The sequence below is a fragment of the Lycium barbarum genome, chromosome 9 (assembly GCF_019175385.1).
Source record: "Lycium barbarum isolate Lr01 chromosome 9, ASM1917538v2, whole genome shotgun sequence".
Taxonomy (NCBI): Eukaryota; Viridiplantae; Streptophyta; class Magnoliopsida; order Solanales; family Solanaceae; genus Lycium; species Lycium barbarum.
In genome coordinates, this window is record NC_083345.1 from 115,886,173 (window position 1) to 115,892,170 (window position 5,998).

At 37.6% G+C, this 5,998-nt stretch overlaps 1 long non-coding RNA gene across 1 annotated transcript; it reads right to left on the minus strand.

Moving 5' to 3' along the window:
- Positions 1-3,027: 3,027 nt before the first annotated feature.
- LOC132609552 (uncharacterized) lies at positions 3,028-5,798 on the minus strand. The gene is made up of 2 exons (XR_009570878.1): positions 5,115-5,798; positions 3,028-3,179 (listed from the first exon to the last, which is right to left on the minus strand). It is a non-coding gene; the product is annotated as an uncharacterized LOC132609552 (long non-coding RNA).
- Between the last annotated feature and the right edge of the window lie 200 nt (positions 5,799-5,998).

The window sequence follows — 5,998 nt, forward strand, 5'->3', positions numbered from 1 at the left end:
GCTTTGTTCTTCGTTCAGTACATTTTGTTCGGGAATTTGATCAAGTGGTTTTCCTGTGGGACTTATTTTTGCTCTGTGAATTCAGACGTCTCCGAATCATGTTAGGCATTTTAGGTCCGATGTTTTTCGACGGTTAACTTATCATAAATTAGGTTCAGACACCTGAGTCCCCGCCTTACCAATTTTTTATATAGCAGTCCCATTCGAGGGTGTTTAAAGGTTTTGACTTGGTTCAATGCGACCTTGTTTCTTTTGTCGAATTTCGACTATAGTCTCCGGTGTAGGGGATTTGAATAAAATGATGTCGAATTTCGGCGGTAATCACTGGGGTAGGGTGTTTAACAAGAAGGCATATCCAAAATGCAATAATCTGAATTTTCAATAATCTTTATATTACAAGTATTCGCATGTACATGATATGAGGACTCTGTCCGTTTCCTTCTATTTTTGCCATAGTAAATACTAAGTGGACACGATTCTTTCTAATCATTTGGTCCTTACATCGAAACCTAATACAGAAGGTCCGATTTTGGACGAAGGTGAGAAATGCAAAATTTCGAGGACTTCTTCGAGGTAGCACCTAATGGCGTTCTCCTACTTTTTTGAGCTGCTTCGTTTTCTATTTAGTGGGGTAAGCCTCAATATGGGTATAGTAGTCCCCTAGTGTTTATCCGAGTTGCATGATCGGGTAAGCATGGTCAAGTACCCACTGGAAGGGTACACCCCCGAGTTTCCGGACACTTTTCCTCATTTTCATCAAGTAACACATTGTATTTGTTGCCTTATTAAAAACCTTGTCGGAAAACCCATTTTGGGACAAAACCGTACTAAAGAAAAGAGTGCAACACGTGTTTTCAGACCTAACACCTGACTTCATTCGGTACTCGACTTCCTGCAAAAAAAAAGGATTAACAGAAATAAACACTAAGGGTAGGTGTCAATACCTTAGTTGTAGTATCTCTTAAAATGAGCCACATTCCAATTATTGTGTAACCGTTGTCCGTCCGTGGATTCCAGCTGATACCACCCTTTACCCGTTATTCCTGTTATCTTGTACGGCCCTTCCTAGTTCGGACCCAACTTTTTATCATTGGGATTCTTGGTGTTCAAAGTAACTTTCCGAAGCACTAAGTCTCCAACTCGAAAATATCAAAATTGGCCCTCCGATTGTAATACCTTTCCATTCTTTGTTTCTATGCTGCAATACGGACCAACGCGTTTTCATGAAGTTCATCCGTGAGGTCGAGTTTTATGGTCATGGGCTCCTTGTTTGACCCACTGATGGTGTGTCTGGATCGGAGACTCGATTCACCAACTTCTACAGGGATGAGGGCTTCGACCCCATAGACTAACAAGAAAGGTGTTTCTCCCGTGCTTGATTTTGATGTGGATCTATAAGCCCACAATATCTCCGATAACACTTCCCTCCAGTGATGCTTCGATGTTTCAAGTCTTTTCCTTAGATTTTGAATTATTGTTTTATTCGTGGATTCTGCCTATCCGTTTGCACTTGGGTGATATGGAGTTGATACAATTTTATTTATCGTCAACCCTTAGAGGAAATCATTGACTTTGCTGCCAATGAACAGAGAACAGTTATCACAAGTTATCTTGGCCGGGATGCCGTGGTCCCATATGAAGTCAATAACCTCCTTTTCTCTAATCTTTTCGAAGGCTTGCGCTTCAACCCATTTGGAGAAATAGTTAGTCATAAATAAAATAAAACAGGCCTTACCTGGTGCCCATGGTAGACGACCAACAATGTCCATTTCTCACTTCATGAAGGGCCAAGGTGATATCACTGAGTGCAGCAACTCCCCGAGTTGATGAATCATCGGGGCATGTCTTTGACACCCATCACATTACCGGACAAAATTATTCGAATCCTCCTCTATCCGGTTCCAATAATAACCAGCTCTGATAATTTTTCGAACTAAGGCTTCTGCACCGGAGTGATTATCGCAAGTCCCCTCATGGACTTCTCTCATCACATAATCGATTTCTCCGGGACCCAAACACTTGGCCAAGGGCCCGAAGAAAGATCGTCGATACAATTAGTCGTCTGTCACACCCCATTTTTTTCCGGAGGTTAAAGTAGAAGTATGACGTATTGAAGATTCCTGTTTTGTCGATTTATTTGTTTTAAGGAGTCGCCACCTAATTATTTATGGTGAATTAGGACACCTAAAGTTTATTAAAGTTATGTTTAAAGTTAAATTCTTTTTAAGGTCTGCGAAACTTAAGATTCTAGGTAAGGGTTCAATTAGTCTAAAGGGAAGGTATTAGGCATCCTTTAAGACCCATTAACAATGGTTAACCGACCGGACTTAAAATTAATTAGGCTAAATGTAAATATAATATTATAGAAAAAAAGAAAGCAATTCTGTAAGTAGTTTGTATAAAAAAGTACTTTTAATGCTATTTTGAAATACGACTTATAAAGGTTGTTAAAATTTTAAACGAGAGTATAAATCTATTATTTAAAATAATACTTATAGAAAAGTAATAGTTGCATAAAGAGTTTAGTCAAAATAAACCAAAAGAAAGCGGGACATATAATGTTTATATGTGAAGGAAATGACTAAAATTTAAAAGAGTTATTTGATAAAGTTTTAAAAATTGTTCTAGATAAATATGTATTTCAATGTATATTTCTAAATGTTGGAAAAGAACTAAAGCGAAAGGATTATTCGTTGAATTAGTTTGCTTTTTTATTTCTCAAATGAGTTAGCATTAGTGTCAAAATATGTAATGTTTTAAATTTCTTAGCTAAAATATGTAGTCATGTTATTTGAAAATCTATTATTCTAATAAAGTAGGTATTGCGGATATTATGAATAATCTAACAAAAGAGAATGAAATCTTAAGGAATTAATCATTGGTATTCTTTAAATTAACCACCCGTTATGCCGGAAATTATCTATACTAATTCTCTTATAATTCATCTAAGCTAAATAGAAACGGGAGTAAGATAAAGTGTTAGTCAAAACAAACAAGTTAAGCATAAAATAAAATTGAAGCAAAAAATAAAATTAAATGGGATTAATCCATTTTTTCATGGACTGCTGCTACAGTCTGTTTTGCTGGTGAACGCTATTCCTGCCTATTGGGATTTGGCCCAGAAATTTATTTTCTATTCTGGCCGCAGACGAGGCTGGACACGAAGAGGTCATGTTGGGCTTTTAGCACAACGCCAATGTGGGAGAAGACGAATCCCTTGGACTCGTGTGCGGGATGGTCATGCACAAAAAAAATGAAAAGAAAGAATTAGTGGCATGCTAAATATCGAATTTAAACGATGGTTAATCAATTTAGACCTATGATTCAGAATTCCAGAATGCATGAACAAGTTTTAGCAAAGCAGGCCCAGTAGATATTGCAAACAATGGATATATCCTCGAATTTCATTTAAAATCATGTAATCATTCCATAATAAAATAACACCGATAGCTAATAGCAAAAAAAAGGAACAGAACAGCTAGATCAAGCGTGGAACAAAATGTTAGAATACTAACTCTTAAGTATCGTTCAAAGAGTGCATGGTCAAGCGCAGGTCACAATACTTAAGTCAGATAAAATACTTTGGAGACCATGTGATTATACCGAGCAAACATACAGAGTGTTTTAACTAGGATAAGAAGCAGGAGAGGAGAAAGCACACAAGAAAACAAGTAAAAAAGGAGCAGGAGTGTCATGCAAAAGTTAGAAGGAAACAGTGGCGTAGAGTAGCATGGGTATGCAGCAGAGGAGAGAACAATCAACTCTGGATAAAACATGGACCAAGTAACAAACTGCGTATGACAGTAGGAATGTATCATGGTCGATTAGCATGTTCAACATAAAGGGAATAAACAAGGCAAGTCATGCAGCAGACAATTAAAAAAGAAAGTCATACAACCATATAAAGGAACAGAAGTAAATACGCAGAACAGTGAGTGTCCAAGGGAGAATGTACTGCCTAAACAGATGTGCTGGGAATCATAGTCCTTTACCACACAAACAATCTGTAAATGTCCGGAGACAATTAATCCATATATGACCATGTAAGACTATTAAACCACCACATCTTTCACACAACTATTCGGGTGAAATAGCCTTAATACTTCTAGTATATTCTCTACAACAGATTCAGCTGATAGGTTGAACTCCATACAATGTTTCCAAGATTCAAGTATAGAACCCAACCCAACAAACCAATATGCGACTCTTTGGACTATCACTTGTTTGGCAGATCTGTGTGGGGGAGTTTACAGGATGTTACACTGAGCATAAATCATTTGTAAGTCTTGTTTTTCTAAACCAGTATTTAATAATTACAGATTCAAGGAAAACTAAAACATGCTCGCTCATTATTAACTGGCAGAACTTACTGTAAAAGAAAGAAAGACTGAAACCATACAAGGGTTTTTAACTTCATTTTTTAGGGTAAAACACATGTAGCATATAGCATTTACCACAAGATCATTTGTAAATTTAGGACCAAGAAACTGTTTTAATGGAACAGGATGTATGCATATTTAGCGCTGATGGAGGTGAAGTTCAAATTCTTAAAATTTGACATACAAATAATGCTAGTAGGGATATAATGCAAGCAAGCTTGCCATAAACCTTAAATAAATGTTCGATCACTGCAGTCAGATGAATCATACTTAGACAATCACAGACATATATAAAAATCGTACAGGATCTTCACAAGCTAAATTTTGGCTTAACTAATCCCAGAGAAATCCAAGTTTATAGACAGATGATGAAGACAAGACGAAAGACACAATGATTCAAAGTCACTTCTTTATTTATTCTAGCACAAACAAAATAATGGATTTTGACACAAATCCCCATTCAATAAAACAAAACTTATGGCTTCAAACTTAAAAGAATAATACAACATTCGTGTTCAATTTAATGGGCATTCACAGTTCCAACAAGCGTATGTTGAACGAATCGAATCAAACCAGTCCTTTAGTTTCAAGTTGGGCATATGATCACTCGCGTTTGCATAAAGGGACAAGAGGATTAAGCAAAACACAGAAAAATCACACATGTGAACGACGAATCATAAACATAAATCCGAAATAAATCGAAAACTAAAGTAAAAAAAAGCGAGTCGCGCTGACCTGTTTTGTGTGCAGTGAAGTGGGTATCGACGATCACGAATCTACTCTCGTTATGAACCGATTCAAAATTCGACTCAAAAAATAAAAATGATTCTGTTTAAAATTCTTTTGCCGAACAACGACGAGGGTTAATCGAATCGTCGAAACTTAACCTTTCATCACAAATTCCTATTTCAATAGAAATGTTTTCCTGATTTGAAGAGTTCCAAACCAGATAAAACAAAATCAAAATAAAAAATACTCGTCTTCAAACAGCCCTCCCTCCTTTCTTTTTTTTTTCAAAACAAACTCAAATCAGATCCTCTAAATACTCCTAATCCTCTTTCTCCAACAACGATTTCGTCCCCCCAAACGAGTTCTCCTCCTCCCCCCCCCCCCCTTATAAAGTTACGATTAGGGTTTAATAAAAAGAAAGAGAGCGCGGAGGGGACAGAGCTGACAGAAGCATGAAGATAGAAGTCGAAGTGGGGGGAAACATGAGTGGACAGAAAGTGACAGAGAGGAGTATGGGAAAGGGGAGGTTTGTCGGGTGCGGAGAGAGCGTTAGGATAGTGATGGTGGAGAAGAACGTGAGGTGTGGGGGACAAAGGACAGAGGTGTGGGACGGCAGGGGAGTGGAGGGGAACGTGGTGGTGAGAAAAGAAAGAGACGAGAGAGAGAGAGAGAGAGGAGGGATGAAGGAGGAGGAAGTGAAAAAGAAGAAAAGAAAGGGATTAGGGTAAAGATAAAGGGTATTGGGCCGGTTCGGGTAAATGGACTGGACCGAAATTAAAATGGTAATGGGCTGGTCCGTTTGGGCTAGCCTATTAATTTAAATATGGGCTGATAATGTGGGTTGAGTATTAAAGATGTAGGCTAATTATTTGGGTAGGGAAATAATATTG